Source organism: Rhinopithecus bieti, unplaced genomic scaffold, assembly GCF_001698545.2.
Source record: "Rhinopithecus bieti isolate Rb0 unplaced genomic scaffold, ASM169854v2 scaffold_46389, whole genome shotgun sequence".
Taxonomy (NCBI): Eukaryota; Metazoa; Chordata; class Mammalia; order Primates; family Cercopithecidae; genus Rhinopithecus; species Rhinopithecus bieti.
This window is the reverse complement of record NW_016818836.1, coordinates 273926-294924: the sequence shown is the minus strand read 5'-3', so window position 1 is coordinate 294924 and position 20999 is coordinate 273926. Positions and strand designations below refer to the sequence as shown.

Sequence of the window (20999 nt, the reverse complement as noted above, 5' to 3'; positions counted from 1 at the left end):
AAGGTGGTTGGATTACTTGAGATCAGGAGTTCGAGACCAGCCTGGCCAACATGGTAAAACCCCGTCTCTACTAAAAATACAAAAAGTAACCAGGCATGGTGGTGCACAGCTGTAATCCCAGCTACTTGGGAAACTGAAGCATGAGAATCACTTGAACCTGGGAGGTGGAGGTTGCAGTGAGCCAAGATCATGCCACTGCACTCCAGCCTGGGTGACAGAGGAAGACTCTGTCTCAAAAAAAAAAAAAAAAAAAATCATTTAGGTGAAGAGTGAGGGCAAAAGAGTCCTCAGCAGAACTTCCCTTCTAACAAAAAGCAGCCCTAGAAATCATTTCTTTTCTAACAAAGAGTACCCTGGAAGACCGAACTGCAAACATACATAAGGAAGCTGGAAGCTTGCACAGGGGATGCTGGCAGCTGCGCTAATAGAAAAGGGCTACCTGGGGGCCAGGCATGTCCAACATGGGGCTCTACCTTCCCTTTTTTGTTAGCATGTGTACAGTAAAAAAGAAATGGGCCACACAGAGAAGCTCAGGCAGAGGACCCACCTGCATCATAAATGATTGGGGTGGGGGCTGTCAGAGATTCAAGTCCTGTGCAGATGACACACCTGGTCCTAACCCATTTTTCACACCCTATGTAGAGCAGACACCACCTCCCCACTAGCTCATCTATAAAACCCTCTTCATTTCAGTGTGGATCAGCAACCCATTTTTCTGGGACTCCTCTCTGTAGCAAAGAGCTATTCTCTGTAATTTCCCTGTTGAATTTCTGCTGTTAACCCCACTCTTTGTGTGCCCACATTTTTGATCTCCATGGCTGTGAGACAACAAACCTCAGATGTCACTCCAGACAATGAGGCTGCTTCATTATTGCCCTAGTGGAGATGATTGGGCAGAGAAGAAAAGATTCGGGAAGCAGGCCGGGCATGGTGGCTCTCATGCCTATAATCCTAGCACTTTGGGAGGCCAAAGCGGTTGGGTCACCCAAGGTCAGAAGTTCCAGGCCAGCCTGGCCAACATGGCAAAACCCTGTCTCTACTAAAACACAAAAATTAGCTGGGCATGGTGGTGGGCACCTACAATGCCAGCTACTAGGGAGACTGAGGCAAGAGTATCACTTGAACCCAGTGGGGGTTGAGGTTGTAGTGAGCCGAGATCACAGCACTTCACTCCAGCCTGGACAAAAGAGCAAAACTCCCTCCCGGGGGAAAAAAAAAAGGATTCAGGAAAGATTCAGGAAGCACATGAGAGCTGTTGTTGATGTCTTACCTCTTGAAATATGGAAAAAGTAGATTCATTCTGCATCTCCTAAGAGATCAATTTAGGGGACAGGGTAGACATAACTTTGTGACAACGTGATATAGTGGTTAGGATTGTAGACTTGAGTTTCACAGACCTTCACAGTCATGTTTCTGTAGATGAGCCCTTCTCCACTCCAGGAAGATGGCAACTTTTTCCATCTTTAGTGATTTTAGTAAGCATCCAGGCTCCTTCTTTTTTTGTATATGAATAAAGAAGGGTAGTGAGAAAGGGAGAAGAATGAAATAGCTCAAGCCAAAGAGCTCCTGGTCCAGGAATGAGGCTGACCTGGGAGATTTTGGACAAGGGGATGATAAAAATTACCACTGTGGAACAGGATGTCCAGGCCGTCGCTCTGTCTGTCTCTATTTCAGCTGAACTCCCGCCTCCCCAACACACACACACACACACACACACACAAGCCAAGAACATTCCTGTGGATACCCAGCACTCCCTCACCCTAAAGTATGTGAGAGGCAACTAATGCAGGATTTACGAAGCAAGGGTCATGCTGGGTCCCTAATCACACAGCTCAAGGGTAGAAGAAAGGGACACGAAGAGGCCAGGAGTGGGGGCTGTTTTGGGAGAGTTATCAGTGTATCATCAAAGGGCTAGGCATGGCTTCAAGTATCCTCTTAATGTAAGAAGGGGCTCTACTTGTTAAATTGCATCGTGGGTAGGATCTGTTCCCAGATGCCACTTTGCAGCCCCAAAATCTTTAACTGTACTCTATATTATTGTTCTGAGCCTTCAAGCTAATAACCTCAGAGGCCTTGAGAGAGTGAGTACATTTCCTCTGTATGTTGCAATTCAGGGAATATGTACAAATAAGTATGAAGGATTGTAGATAGCGATCAAATCCATGTGGTTTGTGATACGTCTTGAATCATTGGGATAGCTTGTGTGTCTGTATTAATACTGTAGCTGTTAATCTGTCATACCTGGAAGAGCTCCAGTCATCTCCTTGAAAGACCCACCGGCTGAGCCACATGCCTGCAATGATCACCATCTAGTGACAAATCAAAGGAGCTGCAAGATTTTACATCTGAAGACTACGTCTAAGGACAGCCCTTATCCCTGGATTTGACCTCCTTTGTACCCAGAGCTAAGGTTCAGTTAGACCAAGAGTCAAGGTTCCTTTACCTCCAAACTAAGAATGGTTTGTAACTTCTTTGAAGGTTGGAAAAAAAAAATCAAAAGTCTATTTTGGCCATGTGCCGTGGCTCATGCCGCTTGAGCCCAGGAGTTTGAGACCAGCCTGGGCAGCATAGTGAGACCTCATCTCTATAAAAAATAAACAAAATTATCCAAGCATGTTGATGCATGACTGTGGTCTCAGCTACTCGGGAGGCTGATGTGGAAAGATCACTTGAGCCCCAGAGGTCAAGGCTGCAGTGAGCCGAAATTGTGCCACTGCACTCAGCCTGGATGACAGAGTGAGACCCTACCTCAAAAACAAACAAACAAACAAAACAAACAAAAAACTATTTTGTGATGCATGAAAATTACATGAAATTCAGATTTCAATGACCATAAATAAAAATGTATTAGAAAACAGCTGCAGTAATTTTTTTTTTTTTTTTTTGCATATTTTCTGTGACTGCTTTCACACTGCAACAGCAGAGTTGGATATTTGCAACAGACAACATATGGACCACAAAGCTGAAAATATTTACTATCCGACCTTTTACACAAAATGTTTGCCAACCCATGCTTAGATTAATAATAGCTTAATACCTGGCAATGTTAAATAGGCCTAGAGTTGGGGAGAAGCTCACCGCTTTCAAGTACATTCACTGACTGATTCATTCATTCGTTTCATATGCTGTGTGAGGGACCTGATCAAGGAAGAAGTTCTTGTGCACACCTACCACTCACATTCCAGGGTGACAGGAGCAGGTGCCCTCCTTGATTATCCATGATATCCTGCATAATTACATCCTTGACAAAACTTCATACTCTCTAGTTCATGTGCTCTTACTTAAACAGCATGCTTTCTTCCCTCTTTCTCCCTCTGGCTCCAAGTAATCCTTAGTTGTGCAATCCTTTCCTCCCAAGAAGTCCTAGATTTATTCATCCCGCATGTATTTATCAGCCTGTGTATCAGGCACTGTGCTCACTGCTCCAAGTATAAAGATGAGTAAGGCTGGGCATGGTGGCTCACACCTGTAATCCTACCACTTTGAGATGCCAAGGCAGGAGGATCACTTTAGTCCAGGAGTTCGAGACCAGCCTGGTCCACATAGTAAGAGCCCCATCTCTACGAAAAATATATAAATTAGCTGGGTGTGATGGGGCACACCTGTAGTCCCAGCTACTCAAGAGGCTGAGGTGGGGGGATGACTTGAACCCAGGAGGAGGCTGCAGTTGGCCACAATCATAACCCTACACTCCAACCTGGGTGACAGAGCAAGACCCTCTCTCAAAAAATAACGTAAAATAGGCACAGTGGCTCATGTCTGTAATCCCAGGACTTTGGGAGGCTGAGGCGGGCGGATCACAAGGTCAGGAGATCAAGACGATCCTGGCCAACATTGTGAAATCCTGTCTCTACTAAAAATAGAAAAATTAACTGGGCATGGTGGTACATGCCTGTAATCCCAGCTACTTGGGAGGCTGAGGCAGGAGAATTACTTGAACCAGGAAGTCAGAGGTTGCAGTGAGCCGAGATCATGCCACTGAACTCCAGCCTGGCAACAGAGCGACACTCTGTCTCAAATAAAATAAAATAAAAATAAAATAAAATAAAAATGTGTAAAATGTAAGCCCTGTCTTCAAGACATTGACCTTTAAAGGAGATTATGGAAGAGCATGTAAAGCTGGTGAGAGATAGGAGGCTAAGGGGAAAGGTATCCAGGGCTCCGAGGAACCAGGGAAAACTCTGGAGAAGAGACAGACAAGAGAAGTAGGGAGGGTGACCAGAACCTCAGAACTAAAGGAGATCACTTCAGCCCCAAGGACATGGCAGCACGTGCAGAGACATGAAGGCCAAGAAACAGCATGATATGTGCAACAACTATAATTGGGCGACTATTGCAGGAGCTACAGATACATAAGTAGTATACTTCTCTTTACCATTCTGGCACCAGACTACTGTGTTTTATGTCCCAGTGTTTCATATACATTTGAAAGCTATTCTAACAGCAACATCTCTTCCAATGTGTGACATTGTTCTTTGCTTACGTTACCGCAAGTTTCACGGCACCCTTTGAGGTGGATATTGTGGCCATTTTGAAGATGAAAAAAATGGAGGTTCACAGAAGTAAGAAGTATATCTGAGGCTTCCTTGTGAAAAACATCTCCAAAGTATAAAACCTAGAGAAACTCTGATCCAGGTGCACAAGGAGACTGCACAAGAAACGTTAAAGCAGCACCAACTGGAGGAGCAAAAATACGAAACAAACCCAGTGTCTATCAAAAACGTCTAGGAGAAAGAATAAGTAGTGGTGCATTCATAAAATGGAATATTATTGAACTGTGAAAGTGAATGAGAACCTCACATATCAGCATGAGTTAATATAAAAGAGGGCACATAAAAAACATTGCAGAGGAATAAACAGTATGTATAGTAACATTTATGTAAAGTTTTAAACCATGCAATACAAATTTCATGTTACTTAGGGGTCCATACATATGTAGTAAAATTATAAAGAAATACATGGAAATGAAAAATGCTGAATTTAGAATAGTATTTATTTCTGAGGGAAAGAAGAATTCATGAAGAAGTGGAGCAGAGGGCATTCCAGACAGAGGGAGAAGTGTATACAGTACTGCGAGTTGAGTTTTGCAATAGTGTGGTATTTATAGGAATCAGTATAGGTTTAATGTTGCTGAATCACAGGTAATAGCAGGGTGGGGATGTAAGGGCAGTGGAAAGATAATGAGATCAGGGAGGTGCACAGAAGCCTCATAGTACTCAGTTTGACCTTTTCCAACAGACACTGGGGAGCCAGTAATGACTTTTAGATAGAAACCTTTGGCAGCAATATGGAGAGTAGACTGGAGTAGGTGAAGTCAGAGGGAGATGTTAGCATGTTTCTAGCAAGAGATGATGAGAATCTGAAATAAGGCAACGGCAATGTGACAGGAAAGTAGAGAATACCCCAAAAAAACTCTTCCACAGTATACCAGGAGACGTGCCCATCAACAGGAAAATCAGTGGAGTCGTGTCCGGCAGTGAAATGAACAAATTATAGCTGTCTTCAACAGCTTAGATGAAATTCAAAATATTAAGTGAAATGAACAACCCCCCCCCCCAGCATACTCATAAAGGTGTAAATCTTATAAAGTTTAAAAACAATCTAAATGTGTTTCAGCCATGCCTATGTATGATAATACACAGAGAAAGGAAATGATGAATACAAACTAGGTTAGTGATTTCTCTGGGAAACGGGATGAGATGATGAGATATATACATACATATATATTTGTGTGTATAATATATATTATAGATGTACATACTGAAAGAGCAAGAGGGAGAGAGAAAAAGGTCATTTATGGACCAGTGATGACAACGTAGCATGACAACGGATTGTGCTTAATCTACTCTGTGTATTTAGGACATAATAAAGGAAAGAAAGATTATAACTGAGGCTTTATTGTATAGATCATAAAATGTTTTGTTTTATTTATTTTCCTTTTCTTTGTCATTTTCTTCCTCCATGCATGCTTGCTTGCACGTAGTCATTTCAGTAGAGGGTAGTCACTAGGAATTGATTAACTTCATATCCTAACCCCAGAGCTGCAGGCAAGATTGATGAACTTGTTTTTTTTTAAAGAACGATGGACCTAGCACGGTGGCTCACAGCGGTAATCCCAGCCCTTTGGAAGGCTGAGGTGAGTGGATCACTTGAGCCCAGAAGTTCGAGACCAGCCCGGGCAATATAGTGAGACATCCCCACACCCTGCCCAATCTCTATAAAAAATGAACGAAAACCACCCAGGCGTATGTGTGTGCCTGCAGTCCCAGCTACTTGGGAGGCTGAGGTGAGAGGATCACTTGAGCCCAGGAGGTCGAGGCTGCAGTGAGCAGTGATTGTACCACTGCACTCCAGCCTGGGCCACAGCACAAGACCCTATGACAAACAAAACAACGATGACTCTTAGGTCACGCAGACCTCCTTGATGGTCCAGATGGGGCATCATCTGATGGGACAGATGAGACCTAGAGTCCCAGGGAGGAAACACTTTGATCACGGGGGATCCCACCCTCTGTATTCTTACCTTACTCATAAAAGCCCCCCAGTTACGTTCAAAGGCATGTCAGTGTCTGAGAGACTTCTCCCACTCTCTCACTTTGGCCAAATGGAATAAACCTTCCCCCGCTCCTAAGTACTGAATGTGTCAGTGTTTGGCTTACTGCCCATTTGGTACACGAACCTATATTTGGGGGTTGATAAGGCAACAGATCATGTATTTTTTAGATACTGTAAGGGTGGAACTGTAAATTTCCAGACTTTTTTTTTTTTTTCACTCAGTTGGCTTTATGCTCATTCTCCCAAGGCGAGCGGCCCCACGAACTTTTCCTTGCCCCCAAAAGGAGGGCAGAGGTACAGGATCAAAATCAGTCGCGCCAGCAAGCCGTTAGAACCGCGCCGGGAACTGCCAGGCTCAGTGGGCGAAGTAAGCAGCAAGGCGGGGCTCAAGGGGCTTCCTGGGCGCTGGGCTCGCCGCGCAAGCGCAGTAGCGCGCCTCGCCGCCATGGCGTCTGCGCTGTCCAGTCATAAGCCGGTAGTGGCGGCGACTTCCCCTCAGGAAGCCGGGTCTCCGCCTCCTCCCCTCATCCCGCCTGCTCGGTGGCGGAGGCGGCGGCGGTGGCAGCGGTTGTTCCTGCCTCTCCGCCACCTCCACCGCGGCTTATCCCCTGGCTGGCGGCGTTGGCGGGGCGGGGGACAGTAGTTGTAGACGCCCGCCCCTGCCTCAGAGAAGGTGAGTTCCCGCCCCGGCGGCGGGGGCGGCCCGGTCTTCAGCCCCTCAACTCCTGCGCTCCAGGACAGGCGTGCGCCCAGCCCGCCGGGCGCGCCCCGAGTGTGCGAAATGGCCGACCAGGGCGCGGCCCGAGTACCGCGCACCCCTCACCGGCCGCCGCCCCCGGAAAGGGGCGCCAGGGCTTCCGAGTGAAGTGCGGAGGGAAGGGGCGCTCGGCTTGCGGAGGAAGCCGAGGTCAGAGTGGGAAACTAGGGGCGGCTAGGAGGAAATCTAGACCCGGAGCGTCAGGGAAAGGGAAGTGGGGTTGATGAGGAAACTCGAAAATTGAGGGGACAGGGATAAGTAGAAAAAAGCCCAAACCTGGAAGAGAGTAAGCTTCCGTTTGGTGAAGCTCAGCATCCTGGAAAGTAGAGACTTCGACGTAGGACACTTTGGGAGAGGTGGATTTAGGAATCGGGGAAAGCAGGAAGTAGCGGGGCCCTTGGGGGAAGAGAAGAGGGGATGAGGTTTAGCGGGGGATCACTGGAGAGTTTTCCTAAGCTTTTGAGGATATGGCGCTATAAGACAAGCTTCTAAGATTTATAGGCCCGTCTTGATAGTGATCTGGGGTTTTATATGTGTGTGCTTTTAATCCTGTAATTTAGAGACGGAGGTCTCGCTGTGCCCAGGCAGGAGTGCAGTGGCGCGATCATAGCTCGCTGCAGCCTCCAACTCCTGGGCTCAAGGGATCCTTCTGCCTCAGCCTCCAGAGTGGCTGGGATTATGCGCCCAGCTGAGTTTTAATATGTACCTACCAATGTCAGAGATACAGGAAGCTGGACATTAAAGCGCTGAAAAAGGATTTTATTCCGCAACTACTGACGGGGGAAAGGCTGAGCTCCATTCCTATTTTCACCGAGATGACTGCGAGTTTTAAAGGGAGAAGTAGGGAGTGGGAAGAGAGGGCTCAAGTAGAGTCAGGGAGGTGAAAAATTACAAAGGGCTGGTCATTGCATAAACGCAAGTAGGCCAGCTCTGTCTCCTATCTTGGAATTATCTAAGATAAAATACGATCCTCCCACAGAGACCGGGAGTCAGGCCCAGTCCTTCCTGGTTACATTTCAGAGCAATGGGTTCCAGGTCCTTGAAGAAAACACTCTTGAGTTTAAGAGGTACAAACACATCTCAAAGGAACAGAGGAGGATTCGTAGTTGTGAGCCCTTTTAGTAAATGCTTTTAAAAGGGAAGTCAGGGAGCTGTTATTAGGTGTTGGTTAGAACAAACAGTAAAATTTTTTTGGCAGCCTGGCTTTTCCAACAGGAACTCAAAAGAGGGCTGGATTGCCCTCATAGATGTGGCCTTAGGCTTCTCGAGGCCATGTTAAATTTTGGTCAACTCCTCAAGGATGGGGAGAGTTTTTGCAGTTCTCCAACACATTGCCCCTAACACAAAAGGCTATTTCTTATCCATCTTAATCTGAGAGACGTTTGAGTTCTTACTATAATAGTTCTGTATGTCTACAAACAGCCTGCTGGTTGCAAACCATGAGATAAGGCTTAAAGCAGTTTTGGGAATTATTTTAGTTGATAGTGCTTGATCCCACTGCAGAAGACATAAGTGAAACATTTAGCCATGTTCAGTATCAAATTTTTTAGTATTTGCTGTGTTGCCTTATGTTGCTGTTTATCTTCAGAGTGAAAGATGATGGGAGCCAGAATACTGTAGAATAATTTAGATTCCTTTTTCCAGGAGAGACACCTGTAAATATAACCCCATAAAAATACTGATTTCTTCTTTATCCTTTTTCATGATATATTTTGTGTGTTATCCCATAATATTTTACACAATTGACTTTGTGTCAATTGACTTTGGAGAACTAGCAGAGGAGTAAAATACTGCAAATTTCTTAAAACATTTTTGTAAGCACTTTTCTGTTCACTAAAATAGGGATTAGTCATTGCAACCAAATGTTGAGACTATTAAGTTCTCTTAGTGAAGGCAGTTTTGGAAGACTAGATTTAGTGTCTTCAGTCAGCCTGGATTATTTTGCTTTTATAACAAATTTCCTGCCTCTCACTAATAAATAGGCCTGAGCAGTTTAAAGACTACAATTCAATTTGGCTCACATGGCCAGACCACAGGAAGATTTGGAAACAGCTTCTCATGGAAAAGCTTTTGCCAGACTCAGCATGTGTTTTGTTTTGATTTTGCAGTTACTTCAAATATGTGCAAAAGACTTTAAAAGATGTCAGTTCACACAATACTAGCAGTAACCTTTCTGTTCCACTTCAAGGTGGTAAAATGAGAATACTGGAATAGGAGTCTGACTCGTTACAGGTTCTAGTGCTAGTTTCTCCTACAGCTAAATGACCCTGAGTAAGTCCTACTTCCTGGATTTGAGTTTTGTCATCTGTGGGTGGGGGAACTGGACTAGCCCAGTGACTCTCATCTAGGGATGATCGTACCCCCCCCAGAAGACCTCTGATAATGTGGAGACATTTTAGGTTGTCATCACTGAGCAGAGAGGGAGAAGAGCCAACCATAATTCCAAAGACACTATCCTGAATGTTGAAATCCTGAAAGATGAAAATCCCTAAAGTTTAAGTCCCCAAAATCACAATCACAAAAGGCCAAAATATTGAAAATGATACATCTGGGAAAAGTACTTTTTTTAGTTCTTTAAAATATGTTTGTTTACATTTTAAAGGGGGATTTATTTAAGAAACAAAAACATGACAGAACACTTCATAGGTCATTTGACACAATAAAAGGCAATGGTAACATTTTGCAAACAGGTATACTAACAGTCACATGCATATAACAGTTATGAGCAGATGAGCTGTATTCATGAAGAAGTAGATCAAAAAGGGAAATGTATAAAAGCGTGTCACAATGGTTGGTAGTCGTGTACCTAGCTTAATAACTGGTCATCTGAAATACTGTGACAAGTCTTTTGATGAGATAGATCAAAACCTGTAGTGGGTCACTGTTCACTTATGCAGTTGCCCAAAGAGCTGAAACCTGAAGAAATTTTTATCTTTCACAAATGCAGATACGCAAAAGACATCTCTCATCTCTTCATTTGTTGAGGAAGTTTCAACGTTTTTAGGTACATGCACAGTGCTTACACACAAAGTCAGTGTTTTGATAATGTACTTTCATGAAGTCACATTTGGAAAAAATGCATAAGACAAATTAGAACTCTCTAAAAGTCTCTGCAGTTTACACTTCCAGTATTGGACATGATGCAAAGATGAGATACACAGCATGCTGAATTATTTTTTTTTAAAGTCTGACAATTTAAGATACTGGAAAAAAAAATGGCAAATGAGAAAATGTATTACAGGAATAGATTATGGGCAGTTGTACAGAAATAGTCCATGAAAGCTGGGCTAACATGATGCAACTATCCTGTGACTGGGATTTTGGTCTTTTGGGATTTCAACATTTGGGATTATCTTCTAAACCCACGAGGAACATGGTAAGCAAGAGTACAGGTGCTACCAGCATCTCCTTGGCATAGGCCAGAGATGTCACAAATATCCTAAAATGCACAAGACAGTTCCCACACACACAACAATGGATTATCCTACTCATAATGCCAGTAGTGTCAAGGTTGAAGAACCCTGCACCAACCAAACTCAGGTCTTTTACAGCTTTAAAATTGTGAACTGAATAAACACATCTGTGTTGGTATTCTTTCCATGGCTTGACATGGCTGGTACTAAAATTGTAATTCATAAAGCATATGAAACTTTGATCCATAAGGGCTGATATTCAAAAAGTAATCTCAGACATTCAGAGTAATCTCTGTTAAGGTTGAGACTATTCACTAGAATTTGAAAAAACAGAATATAATTGTTACTTAAAAATTTACCTATTGTCACTTTACTTCCGGTAGATATCCTTCATTAAAATATCAGTTATTGCCACTTAACAATTGGCAGATATTTGATATGTCACACTATCTAAAACATGGCTAGGACTCAATATATTTTTATTTTAGGTATTTATAAGAGTTTTAAATAATTGCCAAGATGGAAAAGAAGGTTGCTTGCACTTAGCTATAATTTTTTTAAGACTTTGTTAGCAGATTCCTCCAAAGGTATCAAAGAATTTTCATGTTTCCAGTTGTTAAAATTCTACTCTCACTTTCAAAATTCTGATAGGACCACTAAAACTGATTTGAAGAGCATCTGCTAATCCATTTTCACCTATACCTATGGTACCCTTATAAGGAACTCCTCTGTATTGGTCTTGATAAAGAGCGAATATCAGTAAGGATTAAAAATTGGCAAAGGTTGGGCATGGTGGTTTACGACTGTGATCCCAACATTGAGAGGTCAAGGCCAGAGGATTGCTCGAGCCCAGGAGTTTGAAACCAGCTTGGGCAAAAGAGTGAGACCCTATCTACAAAAAAAAAAAGAAGTAAAAATTAGCCAGGCATGGCAGCACATGCTTGTAGTCCCAGCTACTTGGGAGGCTGAGGTAGGAGGACTGCTTGAGCCCAGGAGGTTGAGGCTGCAGTAAGCTGTGATCACACCACTGTACTTCAGCCCGGGTGACAGAGCAAGACCCTGTCTCAAAAAAAAAAAAAAAAAAAAAAAAAAAAAAAACCAAGTAAGGAAGATATGGAAGGCATAAGGTTACAAATAGGAAATGGAAAATTTAATCACAAAAACCCAAAGAAGCACCATGTTTCCCTAGCTAAAAGAAATACACAGACAGTGTATTATTGTGGTGTCAAGATTTTCCAGGACACTGTAATTTATTTGGTGAAGTTTCTCAAATATTTTTGACAGTTAAAAAAAGTTTCACTAAATAATAATATTCCTGAGTAATCATAGTAAAACTACAACAAACAAAAATTCTTGGTTATCTACCTGTTTTTATTATTATTATTTTGAGATGGAGTCTGCCATCCAGGCTAGAGTGCAGTGGTACAATCTTGGCTCACTGCAACTTCTCCCTCCCTGGTTCAAGTGATTCTTTTGCCTCAGCCTCCCAAGTAGCTGGGATTACAGGCATGCACCACCATGCCCAGCTGATATTTGTGTTTGCTAGTAGAGACGGGGTTTCACCATGTCGGCTGGGCTGGTCTTGGACTCTTGACCTCAAGTGGTCCGCCTACCTCAGCCTCCCAAAGTGCTGGGATTACAGGTATGAGCCACTGTACCCAGGTCTACCTATTTTTAAGAAAGAAAAAAAAATTGACTTGGTTTTGGAGTGAAGGACATTTCTGGCTACTTATTGAGTAATTAACTCATTTACATAGCAATTGCCTAAAAATATTTTCCTTTGTTTCCATGATATTAAGCAGAGACTCAAGTTAAATGACATAAAGAAAATCTAGCTAATAACCCTTAAGTTTATTCAGAAAACATTTTTAAGCTCCTGTTATGTGCCAGATATTATACTTGGTACTAAGGGTATACAGATGAATTAGGCCAGCCCTTTTAAAGGGTTCAATAGTAACATTTATTAATGAAATTAGAAAAATAAAGAGCAGTTGGAGAAAATGCAGTTTTAAATATGGATTAGTCAGACTCCTAAGATACCAGGACTAGTACATTGTTTTGCATAAATAAGTTTGTTACAGGCACACCAGAGCACATTATGTTAATGTAAATCTGAAGTTGGCAGCTGGGAAGAATGATTAGAGAGTGTGCCTGGAGAAACATTAATGATTATTTGTTAGTTTCAGACTTGCTGCCTTTATTAGGTGTCAATAAGTGAAAATATTGACTAAGCATGTTAAAATGACTAAGAACTGCCCCTACTGTATTCACCACATATATGTTAGGACATAAGCGTTGATCTCATTTTTTGTTTTGTTTTGTTTTCTTTTGAGACAGGATCTCACTCCAGTTGCCCAGGCTGGAGTGCAGAGGCACAATTTCATCTCACTGCAGCCTCGACTTCCCCAGGCTCAAGTGATTCTCCCACCTCAGCCTCCTAAGTAGGTGGGACTACGTGGGACTACGGGCGCACGCCACCATGCCCTGCTAGTTTTTTTGTATTTTTAGTAGAGACGGGGTTTCACCATGTTGCCTAGGCTGGTCTAGAACTCTGGACTCAAATGATCCACCTACTTCAGCTTCCCAAGGACATGAGCATTGATACACTTCCCTCTTACAAACCTATTCACATTAACCCATTAGAAGGAATGGCACACGTTTGATGGCCTTTGATGTAGGATATCTGCCTTGGATCCAAATAAAACTAATTTCACAAGCGTGATCCCTGAGCTAGCTAGCTATAGAGTACTTATGATTATTGGCATTCAAAGACTTACTTTAAATAAAAACATAAATTTGATACTAAACATGTACTCCCAATTAATGATTTTCTTACTTCATTTGTATTTTGTCATTGGGAATATGCCATAATAAACCCTTAGTTATTTTTGTAATTGTTGTATTAATGTAAAGTAGCTAAAACATGGCAAACTGTAGATCAGACTACTCTCATTTCCTGAGAAAGCAAGATTAACAACTAGCGTTAGAGCAAAGAGTATTCATGATGTTGACAGGTATTGGGCTGCATTGTTACCCCAGTTAAGTTCTCTGAAAACACTTTAAATAGGATTTGACCTCTGGGGGAAAAAAAAAGAATCAAACAACGTGTTTTGGCAAAGATAACAGAATCAGTTGCCTAGTATCCCAAAATTTAGTGCTGTGCTCTGCCTAGTCTTTACTAAGATTAGAATAGTATTGGATTACAGAACTCCCTAAGAGCATGCATAAAACAAGGATGTCCATTCTCAGCACTTCTATTCAGTATTGTACTAGAGCGCCTAGCCAGTACATTCAGGCAAGAAAAATAAAAGGTTTACAGATAGGCAATAAATAATACTGTCTTTATTTGCAGATTATATGATCATCTATATAGAAAGCCCCATAGAATCTAGGAAAAGGCAATGAGAATAGTGAGTTCAGCAGGGGAGTAAAATACAAGTTCCATATATATAATCAATAGTATTTCTAAATGCTAGCAAAAAGCTATTAGAAACGTTTTTTAAAAATACTGTTTACTGTTATATCAAAAAACAAAACTACATTCATAGACCTTGTCATAAAACATAAGATACTTTTAGATAACTTTAATAAAATATATTGAGGCCGGGCCCAATACACCTGTAATCCCAGCACTTTGGGAGGCCAAGGCAGGTGGACCACTTGAGGTCAAGAGTTCAAGACTAGCCTGACCATCATGGTGAAACCCTGTCTCTACTAAAAATACAAAAGTAGCCATCCGTGGTAGTGCACGCCTGTAATCCCAGCTACTCGGGAGGCTGAGGCAGGAGAATTGCTTGAACCCAGGAGGTAGAGTTGCAGTGAGCTGAGATCCTGCCACTGCACCCCAGCCTGGGTAACAAGAGTGAAACTCCATCTCAAAAAAAATAAAAAATAAAAAAATACACTGAAAGTAACATTGCTGACAGAAAGAAGGTGCAAATAATGGAGAGATATAAAATGTCTCCTAATATATGTTAGTGAGTTAGATTGAAAAGTATAGAGCCATGGTGTATTTATTAGAGAGGAAGAAGAAGTAAGCTACTGATACCTAAAATATAACCAAATTAACATCCTAATTTTGCTCATAAAATTTTTTCCTCAAAGATTAAAGATAACTTAATAACCATTTAAAAATCTATTATGCTGGCCAGACATAGTGGCTCACACCTGTAATCCCAGCACTTTGGGAGGCCAAGGCGGCAGATCACTTGAGCTTATGAGTTTGATACCAGCCTAGGCAACATGGTGAAACCCCGGCTCTACTAAAAATACAAACAATTAGCCAGGTGTGGTGGTGTGTGCCTATCGTCCCAGCTACTCAGGAGGCTGAAGTGGGAGGATCACTTGAGCCTGGGAGGCAGAGGCTGCAGTGAGCTGAGATCACGCCACCACACTCTAGCCTAGGAGACAGTGAGACCCTGTCTCAAAAAAACACAAACCTATTAAGCTGTTACGATTAAATGCCATATCACAGCAGGTCATGCTGTGAGGCATGGAAATTTTTATTACATTTTTTATTCAAATTCAATTGATTTATTCATCAAACATGAGATGTCTGAAAAACATTTCATATGGTGCAAGAGTTAAATTAGGCAGGGCACAGTGGCTCATGCCTGTAATCCCAGCACTTGGGAGGCCAAGGCAGAAGGATTGCTTGAGCCCAAGAGTTTGAGACCAGCCTAGGCAAAGTAGCAAGGCCCTGTCTCTTTAAATAAATAAATAAATAATTCAGCATCAAGTTTCGTTTTGTGAGAAAGATGTTTAAAAAGTTAAATTCAGGTTTTGCTGTTTCTGAAAGGTAGGTAGAATGAAACAGATTGGTAAATCGAATTAAGAAAAGTAGAATGATTCCTTGTATTTAAGATATGCTCTTTTTAGACAGTTTTGAATTATGAGTAATTCATATTATGTGTTTCATATTTAATACAGTAGTTGATGTGCAGTTTTTGTTACTTTAACTTTCACAGTGGTTTTACATATTTTTACTGAAATAAAGACCTGGCTGGGCATGGTGGCTCACGCCCATAGTCCCACTGCTTTTGGAGGCTGAGGCAGGTGGATTCCTTCAGCCCAGAGGTTCGAGACCAACCTGGGCAACAAAGCAAGACCTCATGTCTGCAAAAAAACTACAAAAAATAAGTTGGGCGTGGTGGCAGATGCCTGTAGTCCCAGCTACTGGGGAGGCTGAGGCAGGAGGATCAATTGAGCCTGGGAGGTTGAGGCTGCTGTGAGTCGAGACTGTACCACTGCACTCCAACCTGGGTGACAGAATGAGACCATGTCTCAAAAAAAACAAACAAAAAGTTAGTTCAGAATCAGAGCAATTAGAATAAGGATCATGTCCATCCTTCAACTTCCATAAAGACAGTCCCTCTAAAACATCAGTTAGCTTGAAATACAAAGAATTAGGTACTTCTTTCAGATACTTCTGCACTGTTTATGGATAACCTTATTTGTCTTTCTGTAGTTACTAGATTAGTTTATTGGGAGAACATCTCACTATGTCACTTAAATAGACAAAATCCTGAACAACAATACAAATACTTCATCCATACCACACTTACCTTGTTCTCTGCACTCTTCTAAGTGCTTTGCATGTATTAATTTCTATAAGGACCACAACAGCTTTTTGAGGTATATGTTATATCCCTATTTTAGAGGTGAGGAACCTAAGGCAGAGAGGTTGAGAAGCTTGACCAGGGTTACATAACTTCATAAGTGGCAGAACTGACTCCAGGGTTCCTATATCTGACTCAAAGGAGCAATGGAGCTAAGTAACAGTATGACAGCCATTAGTTCTTAGTAGTGCCTGAGGTGACGTAGCCTTTGTTGGGTGGATGATCTTTCTGGAAACAAAGCCAACATTTCAAAATCTTTTTAAGGTATAATTATTTCTTATTCCAAAAAAAGTGTAAACTCCTTTAGTTATTTTATTGAGGTATATTTTACTTATGATAAACTCCACATATATAAAGTGTACAATTCAGGCCAGGCACGATGGCTCACGCCTGTAATCCTGGCACTTTGGGAAGCCGAAGTGGGTGAGTCACCTGAAGTCAGGAGTTTGAGGCAGCCTGGCCAACATGGTGAAACCCTGTCTCGACTAAAAATACAAAAATTAGTCAGGTGTGTGGTTCATGCCTGTAATCCCAGCTACTTGGGAGGCTTAGGCACAAAAATTGAATCCAGGAGGCGGAGGTTGCAGTGAGCCAAGATTGCGCCACTATACTCCAGCCTGAGTGACAGAGTGAGACACTGTCTCAAAAAAAAAAAGTACAATTCAATGAATTTGTGACAGGTGTATGCTCCCATGAAACCACTATCATAAGCAAAATGCCAAACATTTCCATCAACTTCGAAAGTACTTATGCCCCTTTACAATCCATTCCCCCCTCTACCTCTATCCCTGGGCAACCATTGATCTGCTGCTATTACTAGAGATTAGTTTGCATTTCTAGAACATTTTATAAATAGAATCATATAGTAGATACTCTTTCATGTCTTTCTTTCACTCAGCATGATGGTTTTGAGATTCATCCATGTTGTATGTGTTGCTGTTTTGTTCCTTTTTATGTCTGAATAATTGTATTTTGCTTATCTGTTCAGCTGTGGATGAACATTAGAGTTGTTTCAGGTTTTGGCTGTTACAAATAAAGCTGCTGTGAACATTCATATACAAATCTGCATGGATATGTTTTCATGTCAGATACACAGGAGTAGAATGGCTAGGTCATATGGTAGCTATGTATTTAACTTTATAAAAAATTAAGCCAGGTGGCTGATAATTTTTTACTGTGGCTCACACCTGTAAACCCAGCACTTTGGGAGGCCAGATTGCTTGAGCCCAGGAGTTAAAGACCAGCCTGGGCAACGTGGCAAAACCTCATCTCTACAAAAAAAAAAAAAATTATCCAGGCATGATGCCATGAACCCGTAGTCCAGCTACTCAGGAGGTTGAGATGGAAGGATCACTTGAGCCCAGGAGGCCAAGGCTGCAGTGAGCTATGATCATGCCACTGCACTCTAGCATGAACAAGAGTGCTACTCCATCTCAAAAAAAAAAATTATCAAACTCCTTTGTAAAACTGTTGTACCATTTTACATTTTAGCCAGCAATGTATGGAAATTCTAGTTATTTAACCTCTTTAGCAACACTTGGTATTCTTAGTCCTTTAATTTTAATTGTTCTAGTAAGAGTGTGGTGGTATCTCATTATGTTTTTTTTTTTTTTTTTAACTAGACAGCATGGCTCTTTTCAGTTTATTGCATGAAGAAGTTATGTTAGTCCAAGTTAAAAGCAGACCCTTCATTGTGGTTTAATTCATATTTACTTAGTCATTAGTATATATTCTTTTCTGAAGTATCTGTTCAGACCTTTTGCCCTTTTTAAATTGAGTTTGTCTTATAATTGAGTCATAAAAAGTCTTTATATCTTCTAGATGTAAGTCCCTTGGCTGATATGTTAGTTGAGAATATCCTATACTCTGTGGCTTGATTTTATTTTATTTTGTTTTGTTTTCTTTTGTGGAGACAGGGTCTTGGTACATTGCCCAGGCTGGTCTGAAACTCCTGGACTCAAGTGATCCCCCCAACGTTGTCCTCTAAAGTGCTGAGACTGCAGGCATTAGCCACTGTGCCCAGCCGGTTTTCATTTTTTTAATGGAGAGATATATAAAACCTGGAGATCAGAAAATGTTTCAGCTTTTTAAGGAGGAGAAATGGATTCCAGAGTGTAGAATGAAAAGTTTTACATCAGTTAGAAAGTCAGCATGCCACAACAGTCAGTAACAGATTATGGAGCCAGACTGCCTTGTCATTTACTAACTGCAACCGTGGGTATGTTTCTTAACCTTTCTGTGCCTCAGTTTCTCTTCTATAAAATATAGAAAGTAATTGTACTGAGCCCATAGAGTTCTTATGAGGATAAAATTAGTTACCGTGAGGCCGGGCATGGTGACTCACACCTGTAATCCCAGCACTTTAGGAGACTGAGGCGGGTGGATCACCTGAGGTCGGGAGTTCAAGAGCAGCCTGACCAACATGGAGAAGCCCCATCTCTACTTAAATACAAAAAAAAAAAAAATTATCTGGGTGTGCTGGCACATGCCTGTAATCCCAGCTATTTGGGAGGCTGAGGCAGGAGAATTGCTTGAATCCGGAAGGCAGAGGTTGCAGTGAGCCAAGATGGCACCATTGCACTCCAGCCTAGGCAACAAGAGTGAAACTTCGTCTCAAAAAATAAATAAATAAATAAAGTTACTATGTATAAGTGCTTAGAACAGTACCTGATACATCATAAGGGCGATGCTGTAAAAGTGTTACAGAACAGATTATTAATAGGTGGCTTGTGAATGTGATACTTTGAAATAAACATTAAAAGGCAATATAGATTTATTGAAAACAAGTCATGCCATGCCTCCTTTCTTTTATGAAAGATTACTGGTAAATCAAAAGAATGTTGCAGGACCATATTTCTTTAGTGAGCATAATGAGATTCCCTGAGGTTTCTGAGATACAAGATTGTGCCAGGAAGATACTTGAAGTTTAATTGGCATAATTTATTCAGACATTAAATAATGACTTTTTTATATCAAATGGAAGTTTTAAGGCTAGAGTTCAAGAAGTTCATGAGTTGTTAAAGTAAACCATGAAACTTGAAATACTTCTGCTGTGTGTGTGGTTGATCTCTTTAAGCTGTAATCCCTAGACCTCCTGACTACAAGAGTTTACTCCTATCTGCCTATAGATTGTTTTGGTCAAAATGATTGAGATTGAGAACCATTGCTGTAGAAAGGATGGTTACAATTTTAGAAGGGCATTTCCTATATCTTTCAAATATCAACAAAATGGAAAAATAAGACTTCAGTGTGGTACAAATAGATCAGACCCATAAGAAGGAGAGTAGTAGGGAGTAGAGTGGAGAAGCATGGTGTTCAAAAAGATGCTGAATTTGATTTTGAAATAAACTCAGATGATATCAAATTCTTAGTATCTTTCTAATTAAACTCACAGATTGCTAATAAATAGATATGTCCTAGATGCAAGAAGAGAGTAGATTCTTTGTAGCATGCCGTAGGTATTATCTTGCCCTTGTCCTGCTTAGTTTTCACCAGTAATGTGAATGAAGTCATAGACTGAATGCATATAAAAAGTGTGTGTGGGAGCCATAGCAAATACCAAGATTAAGATCATTTGAATTTTTAAAAATTCTCAGGTGGCTGCAGTGGCTCACAGCTGTAATCTCAGCACTTGGGGAGACCAACGGAGGAGGATTGCTTGAGGCGAGGGGATCAAGACCAGCCTGGGCAACATAATGAGATTCCCGTTTCTACAAAATATTATTTAAAATTAGCTGGGCATGCTAGCACATGCCTATAGTCCTAGCTATTCTGGTGGCTGAGGCGAGAGGATCACTTGAGCCCCGGAGTTAAGGCTGCAGTGAGCTATGCTCATGCCTCTGCACTCCAGCCTGGGGGACTCTGACTTTTTAAAGAAAGAAGGAGAGGCGGGGCAGGGGAGAGAAAGAAAAGAAACAAAGGAAAAGGAAGAAACCTCATTTAGGAATGGTGGTCTAGGTTGGGCGCGGTGGCTCACGCCTGTAATCCCAGCACTTTGGGATGCTGAGGCGGGTGGATCACGAGGTCAGGAGATCGAGACCATCCTGGCTAACACAGTGAAACCCCATCTCTACTAAAAATACAAAAAATTAGCCAGGCGTGGTGGCGGGCGCCTGTAGTCCTAGCTACTCGGGAGGCTGAGGCAGGAGAATGGCGTGATCCTGCGAAGCAGAGCTTGCAGTGAGCCGAGATTGCGCCACTGCACTCCAGCCTGGGAGACAGAGTGAGACTCCGTCTGGAAAAAAAAAAAAAAGGAATAATGGTCTAATAACAAGATAAAGTATTAATACCTGCATTTAGAAAAATAATTCGTCGGGCGCGGTGGCTCAAGCCTGTAATCCCAGCACTTTGGGAGGCCGAGACGGGCAGATCACGAGGTCAGGAGATCGAGACCATCCTGGGTAACACAGTGAAACCCCGTCTCTATTAAAAATACAAAAAAAACTAGCCGGGCGACCTGGCGGGCGCCTGTAGTCCCAGCTACTCGGGAGGCTGAGGCAGGAGAATGGCGCGAACCCGGGAGGTGGAGCTTGCAGTGAGCTGAGATCCGGCCACTGCACTCCAGCCTGGGCGACAGAGCGAGACTCCGTCTCAAAAAAAAAAAAAAAAAAAAAAGAAAAATAATTCAGTCAGCATCCCTATCACATGGGAGAAGAT

General features: G+C 42.0%; 1 protein-coding gene across 2 annotated transcripts in view; it reads left to right on the top strand.

Moving 5' to 3' along the window:
• Positions 1-7005: 7005 nt before the first annotated feature.
• LOC108518886 (lysine-rich coiled-coil protein 1) overlaps positions 7006-20999 on the top strand; it is a 28836-nt gene continuing 14842 nt past the window's right edge. Inside the window, exon 1 of one of the 2 annotated variants that reach the window (XM_017857587.1) lies at positions 7006-7228. The gene's annotated coding sequence lies outside the window, so the exon portion shown is untranslated. The remainder of the gene's footprint in view (positions 7229-20999) is intronic. The other variant, XM_017857588.1, reaches the window with a different exon arrangement.